At 33.5% G+C, this 27,547-nt stretch overlaps 1 protein-coding gene across 1 annotated transcript in view; it reads right to left on the reverse strand.

The window, feature by feature from the left end:
- The window catches only part of spn-E (tudor domain containing 9 protein spindle E), a 383,336-nt gene extending 377,719 nt beyond the window's left edge, over nt 1-5,617 (reverse strand). The window contains exon 1 of the mRNA XM_081731120.1: nt 5,596-5,617. The gene's annotated coding sequence lies outside the window, so the exon portion shown is untranslated. The remainder of the gene's footprint in view (nt 1-5,595) is intronic.
- Between the last annotated feature and the right edge of the window lie 21,930 nt (nt 5,618-27,547).

The following is a 27,547-nucleotide window of genomic DNA, read 5'->3' on the forward strand; positions in this document are numbered from 1 at the left end:
ACAATGATAATTTCAGGTCATGACTCGTCGGAGAATTTGAGACCCTGTCGACATAAATTTCCCCTTCGTGGCCATAAGTTATTTTCGATCATGCTCAAAGTAGACTAATAATGTTTTATCAGTTTTTTCTCATTCATATCTTGACCATTACCGGGGAGAATCTTCTGAAATCGTCAATGCTTATAATTACTTTTTAATTACAAATCAAATGATAATAATGACATATTGAACATACTTAATATTTTGTTCTCAGCTGTGGATTTTAGATTAGCAATTCATATAATGTTCGCTTCTAATCGAATTTGAGAGAAAAGTAATTTCCAAAGATTTATTCAAAGAAATGTTCTCAGTCCTCTGATGAAAATAGGAACACACTTTTAAGAAAAAAACAAAACGAATATTTTCTACAGGGTTTGAACACATAAACTTCTGATTGACAGACTAGTCACCCAAACCGCTCGACCAGTTCGTATGTCTTCAGTGACCTCTTTTGACTTTTGTGTTGTAATGTGGTTTCCTGCTCCACACTTTTTTGTTTTGTTTATGTCGATACAACTATAAGTTTGTGGTGAATATTTGGACGTTACAGATCTTGCAATGCATAAAAGGGTTTTTCGTATAAATTACATTCAATTTTATGTCCTAATAACTTATATACAACAGGTTGAATCTGTGAAATGATTGGGGTTGGAGTGATCGTAAATATTTTCATAGTTAGGAGCCTGGATATGCAAACCCGCTCAGCGTGGGGATTTACTTCTGTGAAATTTGGTACATTGATACACCCCGGGAGGGGTTCCTTGTCCCATCCCTTCAAATTTGGAAATTTTCCAATTTAAACATTCGGTATCATAGTACAGGGCCTCAACATGTATCCGGATAAATTTGTGTGGTCTACCTAGTTCCATTTCATGGGTACAAAATTGCCAAAACGTAAGCAATATGTTGTACCATGTGTTTGGCTTTAGGCACAATTCATCCCCTTTGATGAGGTCCTATTACCTTATATAGTTATTTATTTATTTATTTATTTATATGAAAGTACACAGGCATACACCCATAACATACCTTCTTGACTCACATAATTGATGGTGACATGACCTTACAAAGAAGGAAAATAAAACATAGAAAAAAGAAAAAATAAAAGAAAAATACTAAAAAAAATAAAAAGGAAAGAATGTACAATCCAGCCACGAGAACAATAATATACACATATATATACATATATACACACATATACACATATACATAATATACACATACACACATATATACATATACACACACATACATATACATACATATATATCAGTACGTTAACAAATAATGATAGATCATACATGGTCATTATTCAGTATTTCATAGAGAAATTTAACAAATTTAACTTTTCCATATGAAAATAGGTCTATCCTATCATTTAATTTATTATAGACTCTCAGCATTCGTATAATAGGTGAGTGTGCATGAGTTGAACTTTTCGACATAGGTATGTAAAAGATATTTTGATTTCTGAAGCGATATCTTAGCACATAGAAAGGGATATGTAGCAACAGTGTTGAACAATTGATTTTATTTGTCAATATATTTCTTAAAATAATAAGAGAATGTACAATTCTTCTATCCTTTAAGCTACTTAGGTTGAATAGCGAGCGTAAAAGTGACACTGACAAGTAAGTTGTTGAATCTGGTTTAAATGTTTTATAATGTAAATATCTCAAAAATTTGTTTTGAATCACCTCAATTGCTTAGATGTCTCTCTTAAAGTGGGGACCCCAGATTACCGACACATATTCTAATTTGCTTCTAACTAGGGTTGCATATAACTTGATAATTACTGATGGTTGTGAAAATATTTTTGTGTTTCTGATAAAACCTAAGGCTCTATTTGCTGAGTCTATAACACTAACTAAATGATTACCAAATGTTAATTTACAATCAAAAATTACACCAAAATCTCTAATCGATGTAACATTCTCTATTTGGATATTATTAATTTTGTATACATATTTAACTAATTTGTTTTTTCTATTAAAGGTTACCCTTTTACACTTATTTACGTTCAGTTGTAGTTTATTTAAATCACACCAGTCTGTGATTTTATTCAAGTTTTGTTGTAAAATTTTGCTATCTTCTTCAACTGTAACTGATTTATAAATCTTTACATCGTCGGCAAATAACAAAAATGGGAATTTTCTACAACCTCAAGCAAATCATTAATTAGAATTAAAAACAACAAAGGATCAAGATTGGAACCTTGCGGAACACCGGATGAACTTACAAACTGATAAGAAATTTCTTGTTGAAACTCTACATATTGATTTCTATTATGTAAATAAGATAGAAACAACATAATTAAATTTTTGGATAATCCGAATGTTATAAGTTTCTTGATTAATATTTCATGATCTACTTTGTCAAAAGCCTTAGCAAAGTCCAAATATATTACATCCATTTGTTCCTTTTTTTTTTCAAAACAATCGTAGATCTCCTGTGAGAATTCCAACAAGTTAGTTACTGTTGATCTGTTAGGGAAAAAGCCATGTTGATTTGGAGAAATGCAAATTTTCACATGATTAAACACCTTTTCGTGTAGTATGTATTCATATACTTTACACATTGAATTAATTATTGAAATAGGCCTATAATTTGTCATAACGTTCGAATTACCTGATTTCAAAATTGGAGTTATTTTTGTTTCTTTCCATTTTTGAGGAAAAATATTAGTTTTCAATGACAAATTAATAATAAATTTAATTTGTTCGGATAGAACCTCTCCACATGCTTTAATAACGTAAGAAGGAATTCCATCTGGGCCACAAGATTGTTTGGGTTTGAGATGCTTAATAGCACTTTTAACCTCATCTGAAGTAACATAGTTAAAATGCAAAATATCAAGTTTGTGATGTATGTTCGGAAAATCTCCAAGAACATCGTTAATTTTATAACTAAAGTTGGTTTGACTGTAAACTGAAGAAAAATATTTTGAAAACCGTTTGAAATATTGCCTTGGAGAAAGTTCTCGTTATTCAAAGTGTACACTACATTTCTTATGTTAGGTTGTTGTTTGGTATTTACAAATGACCAAAAACGTTTTATATTATCATTGACATTCATTTGGAGTTGTTCTATGTATTCATCATAAGCTCTATTAGCTGTTTTAATTCCGACCTTAAGTTCCTGAATCTTTCGTCATAATACCTAGAGAATTTACGCTTTTTAGCACATTTTTTCTTAATTTTAATAGTTTGAATTATTTCTCTGGTAAACCATACCGAATACCTAGACTTCCTAACTTGCGTACATATTGGTATACAATTATCAAAACATTTATATAAAGAATCATATAGAAAGATTAATGCTAAGTCGACACTATCGAAATCATATAGGTTTTTCCAGTCATAATCACGCAGTGTATAGTATAATTTGTAAAAATCAGCTTTCCTATAATAATATTTTCTTTGCGTTGTCTTACTTATGGACCTTTTTTTTTTTTTTTTTTTTTTTTTTGACTGACGGTACTGAAATCGATAAACTAGGATGATTAACATCTTTAGGTACTAAGGGAGACTCATCTTGCTTGAGTTCCACTGTAACATTCGCTAGAACCAAATCTAAGGTTCTTAGGTTATAATTTTGTATAGTATTATATGAAGTCATGTTAAAATATGAAATAAATTGTTGGAGCCTTTGACACGTTCTTGATCCTCCTAGGAGATTAATTTCTTTTGTATTAAAGTCTCCAACTATAAAGATGTCGGAAGCAACTAAACAGTTGTTCTGTTCTAAATGATTAAAATAATCTTGATATACACTTATTGGGGAAGATGGTGTTATATAAACAACATTTATAAATAACTTTTGAGTTTCATCACGAATATATATTGTGAGTGATTCACAATTTTGTGCATTATATGTTACCTCATGAATAGTTTTATATAACTTCTTAACCGCCACAAGTACACCCCCACCTCCAGATTTACCTGATAACGTAAGGTCTCTATCATTTCTAAAAACATTATACCTGTTATCGAATAATTCAGCAGTCTTGACATCAGTATTCAAAAATGTTTCTGTTAAGGCTATAATATCATAGCTACTACTTAATATGTTTTGAGAAAGAGGTGAGTTTTGGTCCTGAGACCCCTAACATTTTGATAATATAATGACAGTTTATTTTTGAACTCCATCTCCTATACGAGTATTTATAAATATTAATCAATTGATATCAGTGAGATAATAAAACCATTATATACATGAAAAGGTACAATTGTAATGAAATTAATAAGGATTTTATGACCAAAGCACAACAAATTTAACCCTGTAATTTGTCTAAGTCCTCCTCTGAGGAGATTACATGAATGGGGCTTTGGCCACCTTTCCTGATTTTAACTTTCCCACTATAATCTACCCACAGATATTTATAGTTTTTATCACGTTGTAGCTGCTTTGCCTTAGCAAACAATATTTTCCTGGCTGGGGCCAAGGATTGATTAATACAGGGGTGCCCACAAAGGGGGGCTATGACGCAAACTGCGTCATTGAAATATTTGGGGGGTAAAAATCTATATCAATGCGTTTGAGGGGTGTAAAAATTAATCGAAAAGATTTTTTTTCATGGAAGAACACCTATGGATAGACAATTGAGGGGGGTGCGTCATGGACATGAGGGGGGCACCACTGGATTAATATATATTGGATTGTCACTATTCATACCTATATCAATTGTAGACAGGTTTCTCTTTACTTTTCTTCGTGAAAGAAATAACTCTTTATGATGTCTTCGGACAAACTTAACTATAATACCAGTAGTAGGTCGATTATTGAATTTCTTTAACCGATGACAAGCATCGATCATGGTTTCATCAATGTGCCCATTTAAAGCCTTTCCGATGTTCATTACAATTTCAGGGATATTTTCTTGGGGGGATTCAGGAACTCCATATATTTCCAGGGTATTACACCGAGAGTACTGTTCCATGTCAACACACTTAGCTTTTAATTTCAGGATTTGCTTTTTCAATAATTTATTCTCACTTGTCAAACTTTCTATCAACACTAGCTGTTTTTCAATTAATTGTTGTTGATTAGCAAGCAGCGTTTGATTACTGTCCAACTTTTCGTGACAGGAATCTAAGGACTTGCCTAAATAGCGCTCCATTTCACAAGAAGACTTTTTTATATTACAGATTTTCTCTTTCATATCGAGCAGCAGTTTATAAACATCCGCAATAGATGGGACAGACTCGGGTGATATTTCTGACTCCTGCATACTACTTCGGCGTTTCTTTGAACAGTTCGGGCAGCGCCAGTGTTTGTTTTGAGATTTAATAAACTCAACATCTGCTTCGTTCAATTTCACACACCGAGAATGCATCCAATTATGACAGTCCATGCACTGTAATTTAGCTGATATGTCCTGTCTCGGTACCGGTTTTGTACATTCCGAACAGACACTCATGACAACAATCGATATCTCGAATCACTGATCGACTCCGGAAATTAAGGCTTACTGATATGGCTACTCTGTTCAGCAATGTAAACAAAGAAACAAAGCGACTTATAATTACCTTATATACTGCCGTATTATATACTTACTGATATAATATGCTCACCAACGTTACTACTGTATATTCATAGTCATTTGTAATCACTACACATCACTACAATTAACACTTTACATTCGATTTAAGCCAGAATTCCGGAACACAAAAAACCAAGCTATCCTGCACTCATGCCAATGTTGCCAGATGTTATATAGTCATGTTTAGGGGATTAATTTCCTATCATAAGACATGGGTAGATTGATACATTCCTTTAAAAATTTGGGAGGGGGTCCCTTGGCTCATCCACTCAATTTTAGAAATTGTTTAATATAAGCATTTGGTATCATATTACAGGATTTCAATATGTACCACTATAAATTGGGATGGTCCACCTCGTTCTCTTTCATTGGTAAAGAACTACCAAAAAATTAAATTTCGGAGGTTATTGGCCCATTTTATTTCATTTGATGAGATCTTATTACCTTATATGATTATATGGGCATGTATAGAGGTCTATTTTATTTCAAGATATAGATACATTGGTGCATTCGTTGAAAAATTGGAAGTAGTACATTGGCCTCTACCTTAAATTTCGGAAATTGCCAAATTTGAACATTTAATATAGTTCTATAGGACTTTGATATGTATTAGTATAAATTTGGGTGGTCCATTTTGTTCCATTTTATGGATAAAAAGTCTAAAAAATTCAACTTTTGGAGGTTATTGACCCCTTTGATGCGGTTTTGTTATCTTATATGAATATATGAATGTGTTCAGGGGTCTATTTTATTTCTTAAGATATAGGTTCATCGATGCTTCCATCTTAAAATTTGGCAGAGGTACATTGGCTCACCCTCAAAGTTAGGAAATTGCCCAATTTGGTATAATAATATAGGTTCTTATAAATTTCGTTTCCTTTCATGGGTAAAAAATTGTCCAAAATGTAAATTTCGGAAGTGATTATTCCCTTTGATAAGGATGAATGTGTACAGAGGTTTATTACCGTTATATTTTTATGTTCCCTTTTAAATTTTGTTGGGGTATATAGAACCATTCCTTAAATTTGGGAATTATCAAATAACAAGTTGGTGTTCTTCTTATAGCCAACTATTGAAATTTTAAAGGTTATTGACCTATTTTAACTTTTTTGATACGGGTTTATCATTGAATGAGTACAGGATTTATTACTTTTTTCATAAGACACAGGTGTATTTATGTACCAATCTTAAATTTTGGGAGGGGTACACTTCTTATTGTCAAATCAATAATCGTTCTTAGAATTGGGTGGTATCTCATTCTTTGGGTAAATCATTGTCAAATATTAGTATGATCACATGATCTGTTATGATCTGACCTATAATGAGATTAGGAGTCCAGGACATTGGTTCATTGAAACTTTGTAGGATAATTTGAGAATTGTCAAAATGAAATTACGTCATTGGTTTTGATTATTCCCGCCAAATATAAACGTAAGCAACATGATGCATCATGTGATTGACCTTGATAAGGTAGTGTACAGGGATTCATTTTCTTTTCAAAATTCGTGGAAGTTATCAAATAACACGTTTCTAGACAACAGTTGGTTCTGCTAAGATAAACAATTTACCTAATTGAGACCTAACTACAACATGTAATTATATGATTAATTCTAAGACTTAGGTATATCGAGAGAGGTATTCTTTAAATTTCTGAATTGTGATAAACAAAATTTTAGTTTGAGGTGCGAAATTTGAAACAATACTTTGAATTTTAGTTAAGCTCATAGTCTAAGATCATTGGTGGTAGTTGAATTAACCTTGAATTTTCAGAAATCTGAAAGGTAACCTTATTGAATTTTATGACTCATAGACGAAAGGCAATACATGCTACAACACTTTGAAATTTAATCACAAGGTGATGTAATCTGACACACAAAGTTATTGTTGATCCAATTACATTGGTTGATCACTATCTTTCATGCATGTCTTTCGTGCAATTTGATTGGCTGATAATTTTCAAATTTTTCTGCATTCAGTTTTAAGTTTTGTTTAACATTTAAAAATCATAGTTTTGTTCAACATTTTGTACTCTCTGATAAATATAATCAAAACCGTTTATTTGTTAATCGAATATTTAAAAACCGGATGTTTGACGGTTCACCGTGAAACGTAAATTTTTAGTTTGAATTTTTTATGAAAATTTTTTCGTTTCAAAATTTTTTTTGAATTTTTTTTTAATTTTTTCGTTTCAAAATTTTGAAAATTTTTTGTTTGAATTTTTCTTTCGTTTGAAATTTTTATTTCAAATTTATTCGTTTCAAATTTTTGTTCGAAATTTTTTGAAATTTTTTGTTTCCAAATTTTTTGTTGAAATTTTTTTTGAAATTTTTTTTCAAAATTTTCTTTGAAAAATTTTTTCGTTTCATAATTTTGTTTGAATTTTTTTGAGTGAATTTTTTTTGAAATTTTTTCCAATTTTTTTTCAAAATTTTTTTCAAAATTTTGTTTGAAAGTTATTTGTTCGAAATTTTTGTTTGTGAACTTTTTGTTTGAAACTTTTGTTTGGAAAATTTTGGTTTGACATTTTTTAAGTTTGTGCACTCATTAGTAAAGAACCGAAACTATTTAGAACAAAAACATCTGGCAACACTGTTTATCACGATGCAACAGTACACGTCAAAACATGGGGTTGTACTTGAAATGAGAAAACACAAATCATTGAAATGGATCATTTTATTACACTGCACTGATTAACCATATACATCCATACCAGATAAAGGATCTGAATATTGTCGATACAATGTGTTTTGAACTTCTTGCACTAGTTTATCTTTAGCGTATAATTTTAATTCCAGCTGAAGTTTTTAAAGTCTATTGCAATTTCAATAGGTAGAAACTCAATGTCCATTTTATCACAAATAAACTATGTATTTATCAATACAGGCATGCACCCACGAACGATGTTGACAACCATCACAACATCTAGATACATGTTGTACAATATGCATAACACATTTCTCAAAATAATACTTTTTCAGGAGTATACTTGTTTTGTTGCACACTTCCACTGCATGTTATACACACTAGAATACATTGATGAATTTGTTCCATTCCGTTTGCGTTAGATACGCCAAGTTGCGGGGGATATGCAATGTACTCTTTTTACGTAACCACCATCTTATCTTCGAGTACTGTTCGCAGCACCACCTCATGATTTGAGCCTAATTATTTCACTATGGTCACATTTAGCTCATCATGAAAATAATCATTCATTTGGTCGATTCGTGAATATAAGATTTGCCATTCTTCACAGGTCAGTTGTACACCAAATTGTTCTGCTTTGCCCAATCGGATCACAGGTTCAAATGTTCTAGCACTGATACCAATCATCACATGTTTTGTTTGAAATATATTTATTGGATAATAGCTTGCGAAGAGGAATTCTTTATCGTTAGAAGTACACATCTTTCCTGCTGAAACACACTTGCTCAAATGATTTCATTGGCTGACACTATATTTGCCGATTTCATAGTTATTGCTGACGTCATTGGAAAGGAATGTGCTGACCTTTGGATTCATGATTTCATCACAGTTGCTGACGTCATTCTGACCAACCAAATTCATAGATTGAATTCTGCGATTAAACATTTCAGCATACAGCTACGTCTGATGTCGAATGTCCTGACGTTTGAATTCATGATTTCATCACAATAGCTGACGAAACCAAATTCACTGATCCGGCTGTGTACTAAATTCAAATTGATGACTTCGATGCAAGAATCATTTGCAACGTAAAAATACAGATCCAGTATTTAAGAAACGTAACAGTTCTTGTTTTGATGCTTCCATGTGTAAATATCTTGCTGGTAAAATTATATTCTTATCATTTTCAGGCTTCACCACGATTCTTAATCCAAACTTTGTAGGGATTTTTGGATAGCTAAGATTCTATAAGGTACATTGTTGTAAATCAGTAATCTTGGAAAATGATTTAATCACATCACGTGTTTTTAGAAACTGCAGACAAGGAGCCATGATGACGTTATCATGAATACTAACTCAAACGATACTTATATATGATGCAAAACTGATGACGTTGCATTATCATGTTCTGACGAGTACTATTGCATCGTGATAAAGAGTGTTGCCAGATGTTTTTGTTCTAAACAGTTCCGGTTCTTTACTAATGAGTGCACAAACTTAAAAATGTCAAATCAAAATTTTCCAAGCAAAAGTTTCAAACAAAAAGTTTACAAACAAAAATTTCGAACAAATAACTTTCAAACAAAATTTTGAAAAAATTTTGAAACAAAAAAATTTGGAAACGAAAAATTTGAAACAAAAAATTTCAAACGAAAGAAAAATTCAAACAAAATTTTGAAACAAAAAATGTCAAACAAAAATCTTGAAAAAAAATTTCAAACAAAAAATTTGGAAACGAAAAATGTGAAACAAAAAATTTCAAAAAAATTTCGAACAAAAATTTGAAACGATAAAATTTTAAACAAAAATTTCAAACAAAAAATTTAAACAAAAAATTTTGAAAAAATTTTGAAAGGAAAAACATTTCAAAAAAAGTTTTGAAATGAAAAAAATTTTCATAAAAAATTCAAACAAAAAAATTTCAAACTAAAAAGTTTACGTTTCACGGTGAACCGTCAAACATCCGGTTTTTAACTATTCGATTAACAAATAAACGGTTTTGATCATATTTATCAGTGAGTACAAAATGGTGAACAAAACCATGATTTTTAAATGTTAAACGAAACTTAAAACTGAATGCAGCAAAAATTTGAAAATTATCAGGCAATCAAATTGCACGAAAAAAAGGGACCAACCAATCAGATTGCATGAAAGATAGTGATCAACCAATGTAATTGGATCAACAATAACTTTGTGTGTCAGATTACATCACCTTGTGATTAAATTTCAGTGTTGTAGCATATATTGCCTTTCGTCTATGAGTCATAAAATTCAATAAGGTTACCTTTCAGATTTCTGAAAATTCAAGGTTAATTCAACTACCACCAATGATCTTAGACTATGAGCTTAACTAAAATTCAAAGTATTGTTTCAAATTTCGCACCTCAAACTAAAATTTTGTTTATCACAATTCCCAAATTTAAAGAATGCCTCTCTCGATATACCAAAGTCTTAGAATTAATCATATAATTACATGTTGTAGTTAGGTCTCAATTAGGTAAATTGTTTATCTTAGCAGAACCAACTGTTGTCTAGAAACGTGTTATTTGATAACTTCCACGAATTTTGAAAAGAAAATGAATCCCTGTACACTACCTCATCAAGGTCAATCACATGATGCATCATGTTGCTTACGTTTATATTTGGCGGGAATAATCAAAACCAATGACGTAATTTCATTTTGACAATTCTCAAATTATCCTACAAAGTTTCAATGTACCAATGTCCTGGACTCCTAATCTCATTATAGGTCAGATCATAACAGATCATGTGATCATACTAATATTTGACAATGATTTACCCAAAGAATGAGATACCACCCAATTCTAAGAACAATTGAGGCCTATTCCGGAAGAAGGGCACATAGACCGTTTCCGTGAATGGACAAAATGAGCCTTAAAGATTTTATCAGAGCATATAACAATAACATATCCTCTGATAAAATCCTTAAGGCTCATTTTCTCCATTCACGGAAACAGTCTATCTGCCCTTCTTCCGGAATAGGCCTAAATTATTGATTTGACAATAAGAAGTGTACCCCTCCCAAAATTTAAGATTGGTACATAAATACACCTGTGTCTTATGAAAAAAGTAATAAATCCTGTACTCATTCAATGATAAAGCCGTATCAAAAAAGATAAAATAGGTCAATAACCTTTAAAATTTCAATAGTTGGCCATAAGAAGAACACCAACTTGTTATTTGATAATTCCCAAATTTAAGGAATGGTTCTATATACCCCAACAAAATTTAAAAGGGAACATAAAAATATAACGGTAATAAACCTCTGTACACATTCATCCTTATCAAAGGGAATAATCACTTCCGAAATTTACATTTTGGACAATTTTTTACCCATGAAAGGAAACGAAATTTATAAGAACCTATATTATTATACCAAATTGGGCAATTTCCTAACTTTGAGGGTGAGCCAATGTACCTCTGCCAAATTTTAAGATGGAAGCATCGATGAACCTATATCTTAAGAAATAAAATAGACCCCTGAACACATTCATATATTCATATAAGATAACAAAACCGCATCAAAGGGGTCAATAACCTCCAAAAGTTGAATTTTTTAGACCTTTTATCCATAAAATGGAACAAAATGGACCACCCAAATTTATACTAATACATATCAAAGTCCTATAGAACTATATTAAATGTTCAAATTTGGCAATTTCCGAAATTTAAGGTAGAGGCCAATGTACTACTTCCAATTTTTCAACGAATGCACCAATGTATCTATATCTTGAAATAAAATAGACCTCTATACATGCCCATATAATCATATAAGGTAATAAGACCTCATCAAATGAAATAAAATGGGCCAATAACCTCCGAAATTTAATTTTTTGGTAGTTCTTTACCAGTGAAAGGGAACGAGGTGTACCGTCCCAATTTATAGTGGTACATATTGAAATCCTGTAATATGATACCAAATGCTTATATTAAACAGTTTCTAAAATTGAGTGGATGAGCCAAGGTACCCCCTCCCAAATTTCTAAAGGGGTGTATCAATGTACCCATGTCTTATGATAGGAAATTAATCCCCTATACATGACTATATATGGTAATAGGACCTCATCAAAGGGGATGAGTTGTGAATAAAGCCAAACACATGGTACAACATATTGCTTACGTTTTGGCAATTTTTTACCCATGAAATGGAACTAGGTGGACCACACAAATTTATCCGGATACATGTTGAGGCCCTGTACTATGATACCGAATGCTTAAATTGGAAAATTTCCAAATTTGAAGGGTGGGCCAAGGAACCCCTCCTGGGGTGCATCAATGTACCTATGTTTTATGATAGGGAATGGACCCCTATACATGACCATATAACCATATAAGGTAATAAGGCCACATCTAGGGGAAAAATTTGGGCCAAAAACCAAACACGTGGTTCTACTAAAATTTGGCAAATTTGTACCCCTTAAAGGGAACGAGGTGAACCAAACAAATTTATCATGATACATATTAGGGTCCTATACTATGATACCAAGTGTTTAAATTGAGCAATTTCCAAAATTGAAGGGGTGGGCCAATGTACCCCTCCCAAAAATTTGAAGGGGCGCACAAACATATCTATGTCTTGTGGTAGGTAATTGACCCGTATACACGACCATATAACCATATAAGGTAATAGAACCTCATCCAAGGAGATAAATTAGGTAAAAAACCAAACCCGTGGTACAACGTATTTCTTACGTTTATACTTTGGCAATTTTGTACCCCTAAAAGGGAACGAGGTGGACCATCCAAATTTATCATAATATATATTAGGGTCCAGTACTATAATACCAAATGTTTAAATTGGGCAATTTCCAAAATTTAAGGGGTGGGCCAAGGTACCCCTCCCAAATTTTTAAAGGGGTGCACAAATATACCAATATCTTATGAAAGGGAATGGACCCCTGTATACGTCCATATAACTATATAAGGTAATAACACCTCATCAAAGGGGATAAATTAGGTCAAACCCCCCGAAATTTGAATTTTTGGCAATTTTTTACCCATAAGAGGGGACGACATAGACCCCCAATACTAATAGAGGTACATACTATGGTCATAGGCTACCACACCAAATTTTTAGATTTGGCAATTTCCAAAATTTAAGGGGGTGGTCCTATGTACCCCTGCCAAAATTTAGGGGGTGGGCCATGGAACTCCTGCCAAAGTTTAGAGGGGGTGGTCCTAAGTACCCCTAGGTCATTGACCCCGGGCCAAGGTCATTGGCCTTTGACCCATGACGTCACAAAAATTTTTGCTGACTCGACGTTGGTCCCTACTATTCTCTAGATTTTGTCACGTCCATTAACCAGAATATATCCGTTTTGGCTTAATTTTTGAATTATTCATTTTGTTTTTGATTGTTTTAATTTTATTAGTTGTCTGTGTTAACATTGGTGACGGTGGCGCCATCTACCGTTTTAGACAAAATATTTGGACGTTAAAAATAACCTTAAATTCAGTAGAGTAGACAATGCTGTAGTGTCCATTCGAAACGTGATTGTTATTATTTAAGCATATATGTATAAAGATAGTATATATGAGTACAAAAACTGTCGATAAGTGAAGATGAATTTGAAAACTCGAAGTTTGTTAGGACGACAGTGCCTTTTTATATAGCAATCTGTCTTTTAATTTGCCTTATCCTTTCTTCTTCCCTCATAGTTTGTAACCCTACTTTTACTGTTAAAAAGAAACAAATCCGAAGTGAGATCAGGGGAGTTCACTGATATTCTCTAACACTCCCCCATACTTCCGTCCTTACGCAGTCGTGTTGTAGACAAACATTGAGTTATATGTCTTTAAAAAAAGAAAGAAAGAAAGAAAGAAAATAAAACTATCGTCAAGTTTCCAGAAAGCAATGCCAGTCAGGTCACAGGAAATTTATTAACTGGTATATTTAAAAAGAACAAAAAGAAAGGACAATCAAATATTTTAAAAAAGAGTATTTTATGAAATTCGGTCACTGGAGCAAATAATCATCAGTGTCCTTGTTCTAAATTACAAATATATCTCAAAATACGTAAATCTTCAACCCTTGGCCTTGGTGTGTTAAGAAGACTGAAATAATGTCCGTCCAAATGTTTTTGGGGTTTTGCAATCTGACAACCCAACGTAGCCAGTAAATAAGCTTCCTTAGTAGAGTTAATACTTAAGATAGAACAGTCACCTCTCAGAGATAAATAATCAAAAATTCCCAGCAATATTTTAATAACTTAAAATTACTATAAATAGATAAATAATAATATAAAGAGATAAATAATAATATACCGTTTATATAAGTTGTCACATTCTAATTAATAAAAAATTAAAGTGAAGATCAATAATTATTAAATCAGGATACAACTGAACCAGGTGCCTTCCTTTCCTTGTAGATTAGGATCTGGAGCGTCAGGTGTCGATAAAGTATAGTTTTATGATTTATACTATAAATGAACCTTATGTTCCTATATGGTTATCACTAGTAAACATGCTAAAAGTAATTAAACAGTTGGGACACTATAAATAATTCATTACCTTAAATGTCACCCAGTTTGATTTCCAGATCTTAATTATGCACTCAAGCCGACCAATAAAAGATTTCAATTTAAGTTATAATAAATACCAATGTGTATATTTGTTTTATTTCCAGCGAAGGTTAGTTTTGAACCTCTGTTCTTACGTTCTTAAATTAATCTTTTGATTTTCAGACGTCTTCAAAACAAAATTGAATTTGTAGCCTTTATGTTCAACGAAAATTAATTCCTTAGTACGCAGAGAAATTATATTATTAATACGATTCAAGAGTAAGCCCTTGATTGTACCGATAAAAGAGTCCCGATTGATTTCTCTTTTAGATACATGTCTTAAAGTGTTTTACAGCAGGAAATGTTGTATTAACTTCCAAGGCAGACGCTAGGAGTGGCTTTCTAGTAACATAAAGAAGCTTTTAAAAGCAAAATCATTTAGTAGTAATGCAAATCCTTGATCTTACATTTCAATTAATGAATCTGAAAGGCTCTCAAAAATAAATAAATAAGTATTAATAATAAAATAAGTAAAGTACTATAGTCTATAATATAAATTATAGACCTATAGCACGGTGCCTTCTATTTAGGCATTGAATGAGCAAAATTAAGGAAACTAATGTCCGATTAATTGAAAAGATCCCTAATTACCAATTTTCCTAAATAAGAGACAAATCCAACGATGTTTAGAATTGCGTCATTGTTACGGCCGTTTCACAAAAAAAGTACAATAGCATTACGGTACCTTTGAAAGATAAAGATAAAATTTATCTAAACTATAAACATAAGCGAAGGCTGACGTCTATTAAGATCTACATTGCACTGTTAAAGTGCACCCTATTTCAAAAAGAATATACATATTTCGAATGCATATATTTATTAAACTTTAAGACATACGAATATGAAATTTTGCACACATATTTACGAACCTCTCAAGTTCAAATTACAGTTCAAAGTTCAAATTACAGATGTTCAATATGTCAGCCATCAGCGACACAAACAATATCACATCGATACTCAAATTTCTCCCATACTCGGGCAAGCATGTCCTGTGTCACTGATGTTATGGCAGTACGGATCCGGTTCTTCAAATCTTCCAGGTTCTGTGGGAGTGGTGGTACAAAAACGCCAACGAAACCCAACAAGAAGAAGTCACAGGGTCAAATACAGAGACCGTGGAGGCCAGCTGAAAAATGCTAAGTCGCCAGCTCCTTGACGACCAATCCAACGGTTTGGTAGAGTTTCATTCAGATATTCACGCACTTGGCGACTCCAGTGAGGGGTGTCCCGTCTTGTTGAAAAATGAAGTTGTCTTCGTGCAGCCTCGGAAACAACCCGTTTTGTAACATAGCGAGATACTGCTGACTGTTAACCGTGTTTCTATTAAAGAAGATCGGGCCGTAAACAGATGATCGGGATATCGCACAAAACACATTGACTTTGGGCGAAGCTCGTACATGTTCAATGACTGCATGTGGGTTCTGTAGGCCCCAAATTGGAATATTTTGTTTGTTTACCTGACCACTAATACGGGAAGTCGCTTCAACACTGAACACGATGCGTTGTGCAAAAGTGTTATCATTGTCAATAGCATCCAGAATCTCGTTACAAAATGCCACACGTTTGCGTTTGTTATCAGGACGCAGAGCTTGTAACAGCAGTAACTTGTACGACTTCATAACCAATCGACGTCTCAAAGCACGCCAAATTGTTGTTGTCGGCACTTGTAACTCCTGACTGTCACGACGAATTGATTTTGAAGGACTACGTTGGAAAGCAGTTTGAATTCGTGCAACATTTTCTTCAGGAATACTAGGGCGGCCAGGACTCTTTCCTTTACATACACATCCTGTATCTACAAACTGTCAATACCATCTGGGAATGTTCCACTCATTCGGAGGATCAATTTGGTACCTCAACCTGAAACGTCTTTGCACTGTAATCACGGAATTGCACTTCGCAAACTCGAGAACACAAAATGATTTCTGCTGCGGAGTAGCCATTTTCAACATATGACGGTTACCAAGCAAAACAGAAGACAACTGACATCTATCGGCTATTAATATAAACTAGACCTTGTATTCGTTTCTCCAATAGCCGAGCCGAGGCGCAGCGATCGATAGTTTGGACAAAATAATTCTTCGTAATACGTATATTCATTTTGAAACAGGGTATATACAGGCCCGTGCTGGCCCACCGGGACACCGGGACGTGTCCGGGTGCGCCCTCCGAAACATCACAGTATAAATAAAAATACAAGTTTTTAGTAATAAATTCTTACAGTTTTATTGGTAAAGAACCCGTGAAAGGTGCAGTGCGCCCTTGCGAGTCCACACCAAAGATGAACGATTTTATTTACTCTTCTGTATACCACAGTTCTGTACAATAAATACATACAGTTACTATTTTTAAAGAACCCGTGAGAGGTACAGTGCGCCTTTTACATAAGGCGCCCTACGAAACATCACATTATAGATAAGTGATTTTAGTTATCCTGTGTACCAGCTTTATATAATAAATTCAAATAGTGATTGTTAATAAAGAAGCTGTGAAGAATACAAGGCGCCCTTTACAATTCATACAGTTGCTATTGGCAGAGAACAGGTAAAGAGTATAATCACTTACAAAAATATTAAAAAGTTCTGTAGCTATAAAACGAAAAACCGTGATACATCAAGAATAGTTCTGATAGTCAAACGTACGAGCATTCATGAAATACTACACTGACACTAGTCTCTAATTTACGATTTTTACGGCATCAAAGGTTTCACAGTCTTAATATGCATTCAATACCCGAGCATATTGATAGTTCCTGTGTGTTTTAAATCAGTGTTCGAATAATCAGTACCTCTTGTAATTCTAAAATATAGGGTCTAGCTATATTAATTTCCGTAAAATGTGGTCTTCCTGTGACCACAGTACGGCGCGTCCTCAGGTTGTGGATCGAGGAGAAGTCCTCTGGGATATAGAGGTTAGCTCCGAATATACTGAATAAGCAGTCGCGGAAAGACAAGGGGTGATCCTCCAGCTTGGGGATTTGGTGTGGGGCTAACAACTCATCCTGTAAAAGAAAAAAAAGGCTTGTTCAGATATATTCGCAGAATTTTCGGATCAGAACTGATAACTTGGCACGAACTCAGCAAAGTAAAATCGACATGAGAATTGGAACATGGAAGATAAGAAGTCTCTATAGGGCAGGCGCGTTAAAATGTGTAACGAATGAGTTTAGAAATAGAAGATGGACCTAGTGGGATATCAGGAAGTTAGATGAGAAGGAAATGGACGAGTCAAGTAGGGAAATTTTACGTTCTTTTACGGGGAACGAATTAAAAATCACCAACTAGGATCAGGGCTTTTCGTTCACAAACGAATACGTAATATCAGCAATTACACGGGTTGAATTTGTTAATGATAGATTTTATTTTACTTCTCTTAAGGGTCGGTGGTGTAATATTATTGTTTTAAATGTACATGCCCCAACAGAAAATAAGGATGACAATAAAAAAAGTTTTTACGAAAGAATAGAACGGGTATTTGATCATCTCCTGCGATATCATATGAAAATTCTGTTAGGCGGTTTCAATGCGAAGGTAGGACGAGAGGGTATTTTCAAATCGATTATAGGGAATAAATGTCTGCTGTAACGGTATGGATTGGCATGAATTTTTAAACCAACCCTCGTATTATTCCAACATCAATTCTTGGAAATGAAATGCGACTAATCAACAGTTGGAAAAGAACAATGCTTAAGAATTTCTCACCCAAAGGGTACCTCATTTTTCCAGACAGTCTCGCTTCCTCCCGTCAGCCCATATTAAGAAGAAAAATTTTGCTACCCTCGAAAGAAACGCCCACGCAGTGAACTCTCATGACGATGACAGAATTTTACGTGACAATGTGAAAATTATCAATAATCATTAGTTCCACAACTTATTGGAACTATCAGTGTTGTAATGTGATTTTTATTAACTTATGAACCATTCATTATATATAATTAGCAATATAACAAAGCAAAAACTCAATGTTCTTTACGAACTATATTTTAGTTTTGTCAGTGTATTCTTGCGCTGGGACCTGGCAGCAGTGTGGCGCGCGAGGAGGCGGATGAGAGCGTCAATTTCTGGAGAACCACACGGACGGATTGAACTAGCTCTCATGTAGAATTAATAAATTGAATTGAATACTTTTCAAATAGTGCTGCACCAAGTTTGTATATTAATAGTGGTGATAGTGTGATATCAATAATGTAAGGAACACCATCACAGTCAATATCAATGAAGAAACTCCCCTTTGATTCGTCGTGTATTCCAGAAATGAAACCATCGAGTTATCATCGTCAAGTGGTGATGTAACGAAATCCTTTTCATGAACGTGTATGGACGTTCGTTGTTACGTCTGCCGAAATTGTCGTGTGCGGTTCGTGTCGTTCCGAATTCTTTGGGCCAATACATCATTGAGTAAAATATTATCCACAATTTGCAAATGTTATTATTCTTGATTTATATGTAATCAATACAGTGACAATGAGTGATAATATAGTGCTACTTTAAAATTCTTGTTATTATTCATGAAATGATGATAGTGCTAACCAAATGTGTTTAATAAGTCATATTTTCTTCTAGCGCTTCAATGTGTATAAGTTAAAGTGTATGCGGTATAAAGTGTTTATCAGAAGGTAAGGTATCTATCAATAGAGAAGTTCAAACATTTACTTTCGTCTCCCACTACTCATCTGGCGTAAATCATGCATTGCTGCCCCACTTGTATTCTTTTACAGGTAATAATTGGTATACCTTGAAGCTGACGCATCAGCGACGGTGGGTAAACGGCAAATGTCTCTAGTTAGTACTACGCCCGAATCCTAGGATCGCGGAGGAGTGAAGATACTTGTTTATTGCTAGTCTCTTACGTCAATTTACTAATTTGTGCATTTGAATGATAATGTAAAGGAGATTTTTGAGAGATCCAAGGTTCGAATCCCAATATTATTATTAGTTAGTCTTCTCGAACTGGAACAAACGAGTATCGAACCCCATTCCCCTTATATCTGACGCACCGAACAAAGACAGATGTTTTAGTTGGGAGAAAGCGAATATTTGAACTTCACAATTTTGTATTCAATGCCTGGTGTGTTGTGTTTTGTAGTATAATATCTTACAATGTCAACTGCTAACGAAATACAAACACTGCTTGAAGCAGTACAAAAGTTGTCCACAGATTTAGCTAACACTAACCAAGTGATAAAAGATAATCATAATGAGTTAGTCAAACAAGGTAATAGTGTAAAAGCAGAAATTACAGAGTTACGCGAAAAACATGAATCTTCAACTCAGGAACTTACGAATGGTATACAGAGAGTAGAAGCTGAGTGCAATGCCTTTAAAGTAGAAATTAAAGTTGAAATCGAAAATTTGAAACGTGAAGTTAGGGACTTCAAGGCGGAAGTGAATGATCGTTTCGATGAAATGAAAATTCAAACGAACAATCAGCTGATTGAGACACGGAATGAGTTGTCGTTAGTTATCCAGCTGGTTGAAGCCCAAAGTTGTAGTTCACTAACTCAAATGAAGCATGATTTTCAACAGATTTCTAACACGTACGAATGTAAAATCGTAGATCTTGAGGAGAAAATATGTAGCAATCGAAATTCGTTGGTAGACATTGAAAGTAAAATTCAAGCTCACCAAGCACAGGTAGTCCAGTGCATGCAAAAGGTAACCGTAAATGAAAGTAGTGTAAACAATTGCGGCATGGAAGTTGATCGGATTAATCAATCATTACTTTTTCTCAAAAATACTGTAGATCGTTGTAACAACATTGTAGTAGAATTAACAAATGATAGGGAAAAAGAATCAAAACAGTATGTTCAGATCCAGAGTACTGTTTTGGAGGTTAAAAATGAAATTGGTAACCTCAAACAAGAACTGCAAATGTTACAAGCTCAACTAACCTTGACGCAAAAACAAATTTTGAACTTGCACGTGGAATCTAGACCTAGTAGCACTGCTAATACTCGTAGTGTAACTAATTCACTATACAGTAGTGTAGCTAACACTTCATCAATTCGAAGTTCCACTAGTCGTAGTAGCAGTAGCGGCACTAACACAAGTTATGAATCTAATAGTAAACCAAAACCTAAAAGCAAAAACCGTAGTCGCATTCATCACAGAAAACCAGTTCAGATTACGAATGCTAGGCCCATTAAGCGTAGTGATATTGAATCGTTCGAAAAGTTCTTAGGACACGAAAGCGAAATTACAGCTTCAAACTTCTTGGAATTGTTCGAGAAAAATGTTAAATTAATGCAAATTCCTGAAGAGCAGTATTTAGATATTTTAGATTTTTTGATGCAAGGATCTTCCAAATCTTGGTTCCTTACTCGTAAACCTGACTTTAAATCATATTGTGATTTTGTTCGTGCTTTCAAGCAACAGTTCGAATCTCCGCAAGTCGTAGCTGGTAAAATGTCAGTATTGCAATCCAAAAGGTACGACCCCAAAGCCGACGGTACAGTTTACCAATTTGTAGCAGATCGCTACCATAAAATTCGAGAATTGAATGAAAATGTTAGTGAAGCTTTTATTTTGAATACAATTAAATTGTTATTGCCTAATTATTTTCAGAAACAATTGGTTTTGTTACCATCCTTGGATTTGCAAACTATGTTGAATGTTGTTCAAAACCTTGAAACATTGTCAAAAAACAATGACAATTTTAGAACAAATAGTGGGTTTCTTAAGAAACAGATTCGTGTAAATCAGGTTAATGTCCAAGAAAATGAAAGTAATGAACATAATTTTAGAGAATCACAACATCAAAGCAAAAACAAAGGTAAAAAGCAACCCCAAAGCAAAGGTAAAAATCAGCATTTTAAGAATAAAGGTAAATCGAGGAACGTTCATTCTCAGCGTAATCCTGAAAACGATAATCAGTACGATAGCCAAGAAGGTATACATTACACTGAGACTAGGCGCGCTGATGATGGTGGGCATACGCCTCAACCATTTCCAACTTTTCATCCTGGTAACCAACCACCTTTCATTCCAAATTTTAATCAACCCCGTACCTTCCCTTCTACAGCATCAGGTAATCAGAGTAGGCATACACCGTTAAACTAGAAATGCTCTGCCGAGAGAGTGCTTCTGGTAGAGCTTATGAAAACCTTAGTAATAGTCATGAATTTAGTAATGAAGATGCACTCGCCCCAATTTTTCCTGTGGAATACGTAACGTTGAGTAAAAACATTAATAATGTTGTTAATTGGGACTTAGATATTTCTGAAGATGAAATAGAAATTGATGAAAATGTAAGTCAGGGTAATAACACTCGCACTGCAGAAATTTATTGTAAAGTATTAGATACTCAGTTGAAAGCATTGTGCGATACAGGCGCTTCGGCATCCCTTATCAGTTTTGAGGCATGGAAACATATTTCTTCCGTAATTTCACATCCGCAATTAAAACCTGCACCACATATTCTCTTGGTAGATTATTCTGGTAAAAGAAAAAAGCAGGTTAAGGGTGAAGTAAATATTTGTGTGGAAATAGAACACTTGATGTTCGACATAAGAGTTCTGGTAGTAGATGAATTAAACACAGAATGCTTGTTAGGTCGTAATTTCCTCACAGTCGCCCATGCGATGATAGATTTTTCGAAAAACGTAATTAGTTTTTCTGACGGAAAAGAAAGTGTTGTTGTTCCTATGCTCATTGAAAAAACACATAATAAAGAAAATAGTTGTTGTCAACCTAAGAAGATTTTGACTTATGCTGATCGAATAAATAAACCTGTTGACACTGAGTTTGGTATTTCTGTAGGGGATAATAACTTTTCAGATGAGAGTTCAGAGTTTGAACCCAAGCATGATTATACATCTTCAACATGTCCTGTAATTAATAGTTTGGTTTCACAAAAGGGTAAATTAGAACAAGAGTGGATCCGTGTTTTGCATGAACGAGATCAGACGTATTCACAGTTGAGAAAAGAGTCGAAAGATTTTCGAATAAAAGATCTCAATATAAATCAAGCAGTAGAAGAGAATTTTTTACTTGAATACTATGGTTTACAAATGTCAGAAATTGATAATGAGATTCAAAATGCTCATGGTAATAGCCAAGATAAACAGGAAAGTTGTGGGGATAAGGTATCAAGTGATAATGTTAATTTTGGAAATGTGTGTGCTGTAGCAACAATAAACGAAATTAGGGAAAAGGTACATGAATGTGATCATTTAAGTAATGAGGAAAAACAGCAATTATTTGATTTGTTGATAAAACACCGTGATATATTCACAGATTATCCAGGCAGGTGTAATTTATATGAATATTCCATAGATGTTGACACCAGTGACCCCATTGTAAAGCGGCAATATACGTTACCCTACCATTTTAAAGAAAGCATTGACAAGCAAATTAATGAATGGTTAAAAGTAGGTGTCATTGAACCAGCAGTGTCAATACATAGCCACCCAATTTTCTGTGTACCTAAGAAAAACACCACTAAACCTAGAGTCGTAGTTGACCTGACTGAGCTGAATAAGCATGTTAAATTAAAACAATTGAAAGTAAACCGAATTGATGATTTATTGTTGAAATTTCAAGGTGCTAAGTTTGTAAGTTCAATTGACCTTGTGTCATCGTATTCACAAATTCCTGTGTCTGAGGAATCTCGTGATTTTATTGCTTTCTCTTGGAACGGTCATATGTACAGATTTACTGTTATCCCATTTGGATACATCAATGGCTCTGTTGCTCTCATAGATGCATTACAGAAGGTGCTAGGTTATGCATTGTATAATAAACTTGTTTCATATATTGATGATTTAAGTATTCCAACTTTTTCTTTTGAAGAACAATTACATTTATTAGATCAGTTATTTACTAAGCTGAGTGAAGCTAACATGACTGTTAATCTTTCAAAATCTTCATTTTGTAAAACTAGTTTTAATTTTTTGGGTTTTGTCGTAACACCTGAAGGTATTTGTAAAGATCCTTCTTACGTAGAAGTTATTCGCCAACTACCTCGCCCAACCAATATAAAACAATTGCAACGAGTTTTAGGCCTTTTTGAATGGTGTTCTAAATTTGTACACAAGTTTGCGGAATTAGCTGCTCCTTTATTTGAACTTATCCAGAAAGGGAAAAAATGGATTTGGACTCCAGAATGTGAACATAGTTTTCAGTCTCTCAAAGACAGTTTGGTTCAAGATGTACTACTCACTCACCCAAAACTTGATTCCGATTTTTCATTGATCACCGACAGTTCACAAGTGGCCGTGGCTGGCATACTTTTTCAAGAAATTGATGGTAAACGTAACATTATTGGATTCTGTAGTAAAACTTTAAATAAAGCGCAGCGTGCGTATACTACAACAGAACAAGAGGCGTTAGCAATAGTGATTTCTATTCGTAAATGGGGACATTTACTGTATGGCAAACATGTTAAAGTGTATACTGATCATAATTCTTTAGTGTACTTGCATAAGATCAGAAATTGGAATTCTCGCTTAGCTCGTTGGAGTCTTGAATTACAAAGCTTTGATTTGGAAATTGTTCATATTCGTGGAATTGACAATAAAGCCAGTGACGCCTTGTCACGTATAGTTTTAGCTCCTAAAATTGAAACTCATACGGTGAATAACCTCAAAGTGTTACCGTCATTTTTCGGAAACATGACCATACAGGAACTAGTCGAAAAACAACGTGAACATACAGAGTATGATTCAATAATGAAATTTCTTCAAAATCCTAATGACCCATACTCTAAGGTGAAAAACAGAAATCTTGAAAATTTTTATAAACTTGAAAATGGTGTACTTTTGAACAGAAATTTCCATTTCCCAAATTCTTGGAGAATTTGTATTCCACCTTCATTAGTTTGTACTGTGGTAGAACACATGCATCGCCAACGAGGTCACTTTGGAATTGAAAAAACTTTTGGTTTTGTAAACGAAATTTGTTACTGGAAATCCATGAGAAAAGATATCAGTAATTTTATTAATGACTGTATTGTATGTAAAGAAACGAAAGTAGAAACATCACCTCCGGCTAGACCAATGGAAAGTATTACTGTCAATGGTCCTCGTGTACTTATTTCAATTGATATTTTAGGACCATACGTTTCTTCATCCTCAGGTTATAAATATGCATTGTCAACTTTAGATGTTTTCACCAGGTATTACACTCTGTATCCTATGCGAAATGCTACCACCAAATGTGTATTACGTTGTTTAGAATCATTGTATTTCTTGCATTTAGGCATTCCTAGTGCTATTTTGGTTGATAATGGTAGCTGTTTCGTTTCTCGAAAATTCAAAGAAAAAATGTCAGAATATGGAATCAAAATACATTACGTAACACCATATCACGCTTCTTCTAACCCGGTTGAACGAATCCATCGTGAGACTAATCGACTATTTAAATTGTTCTGTAGTGAAGATCACACTGCTTGGGAAAAATTCATCCCTCAAATTGTAATTTTGTTAAATTATTCAATTTCAAGTAGCTTAGGTGTAAGCCCCGCCAGTTTGCATTTGAATGTAAAACCTTCTGAATCAATATTTAAGCATTTTGGTATTGTGGTTACTGAAAAGGACGCAGATGAATATATTTTGTGGGATAATAAATTAGTTATGGCAGATCTGAAAAGAACTGAAATCATTCGTAAAAGAAATGTAAAGCATAACATGAAACAAGAAAGTAAATATAAGGTAAAGGAAAATGATTTAGTTTTCTTGAAGCAAACGAATTTGAGTTCAGCCATAGACAAAAGAATCTCAAAATTTCTTTATTTGTACAAAGGTCCCCTGGTGTGTTCTAAAAAGGTCTCAGAAAAGGTTTTTGAGTTAACGGATCCACTCACTGGTAAATGTTTAGGATTACATTCAGTTGACAGATTAAAGGTTTGGAAACCTACCAAAGAAACAAAGAGTATTTGGCTTAATTTAGCTACTAAACATTGTGGAACCAAAAGTGATGAAATTCTAAAAGAACAGAGTAAAAGCTCAGAGTTGAATAGTTGTATTGAAGAAGTGACTTATGATTCCATCAATGCTGTAAGGGTAAATCTTTCAAACCAATGTGATTCCAAAATTAATTCCAATAGAATTGCCAAAATCCTTGATGAAATTTTAGAATTAGATTCATATTTAAAATATCTTACTGAATCATCATGGTGCAATGTACATAACTTAGAGTTTGCATTGATAAATTTCATTAATCCTCTCGTTTTGTTTAATTAGCATTCTGGTAAGATCACAGTGATCAACTTAGAATGACTGACTCCTACTGATGTGGTGGGCTACCGCAGCCTTGTTTTCCAACTAAACACGCCTACGTGGTGAACCACTGAGTCACAAACGGAAAAAAAAAAAAAAAATTATAAAATCAATGTTCAAATGCAAATGTGAAACTAGTAAAATGAATACTTACATGATAATTGTTAGCAACTAGTGTTGCATTCACGTTGTATTAATCTTTTCGTTGAATACGAAAACATTTCAAGTAGTACTTGAAGACATTGAAGCAAAGGTCCCTCCACTATTATGGGTTACTCATATTATGTAATGCCCGGAGTAGGCAATTTTCTTATTAGTCCCCTCTATATTATTTTTGAATTCTAACCAAATGTTCTATCTTTTCACTTTGCTTCGGGGATGGAAACATATTAACTAATAAATGGGGTAGGGTCTTGTCAATGTAATGCAGGCAGTATATTTTGATATACTTTGAGCGTGACGAGCTCACATGTGCCCAGTCTTTCATTTCATAGTAAATGAAATATTTTTAGTATTATATTTACACATGTGTTTTCAATATGTAATCTTAATAAAATATAAAACCAATTGTGTGCATTATATCACATGTTTTAGTTGTGTTGAATTATTTTAATAAATATTTTGTGTTGATATACCCAGAAACATACACTCTTGAATTTTATGAATAATATTGGTGTTTCAAATATAATAAATTTTTATGCATTTAGCCGTAAGGAATATTTTATCTTTATGAAAAACAATATCATGATATGTTGAATTACTTAGTGATATATACTATTTTGAGTGATATTGTGTGTTCTATTTTAGAATTAAGAGGCACTATTGCAAAATATTAAATCAATTTTACAATTTTAAATTTATTGGTATATATTTAGTTCGTGTTACTTATATTTTATTGTGTGTTCTTAAATATGGCATTGAATACAATACCTTACCAAATGTAATGTTTTATTAAATATATTGTCGCATTGAGTATATTAATATGTTTGTGTAACTTGGTTTAAATTTTGAAAGATATTTTGAAATACGATGTTGAATAGTATTTCGAATTGCAAGTAACTATTGATTTATATTTAAATATTGAAATTACCTTTGTGTTTACATTTCAAAAAAAAAAAAAAAATGATATAAACTAATAATGAAAATAAAAAGGACTCAAAAGACATTTACGAAATGGCCCTCGCGTTATCGTAAATGGCCCTCGCGTTCGTTATTCTTCGAATTTCGCGATCATGTGCGTCCGAGTGAACTTACGAACTGTTATTCTTCAGTGTGAACGAACTTAAAATAACATTAACCCTCTATGGACTAATGGAGTGCTGTGATTGCTGTTGTGTTGCAGTATGGTTAGGAAAATTTGGATTCCAGGGTTCTTGCCCACTTCTGTGGTACCTTCAGTGGACAGTCCGTCGGCCCCCATATGTAACGGTATGGATTGGCATGAATTTTTAAACCAACCCTCGTATTATTCCAACATCAATTCTTGGAAATGAAATGCGACTAATCAACAGTTGGAAAAGAACAATG

This window comes from Thermobia domestica, chromosome 11 (genome assembly GCF_964235325.1).
Source record: "Thermobia domestica chromosome 11, izTheDome1.hap1.1, whole genome shotgun sequence".
Lineage (NCBI taxonomy): Eukaryota > Metazoa > Arthropoda > Insecta > Zygentoma > Lepismatidae > Thermobia > Thermobia domestica.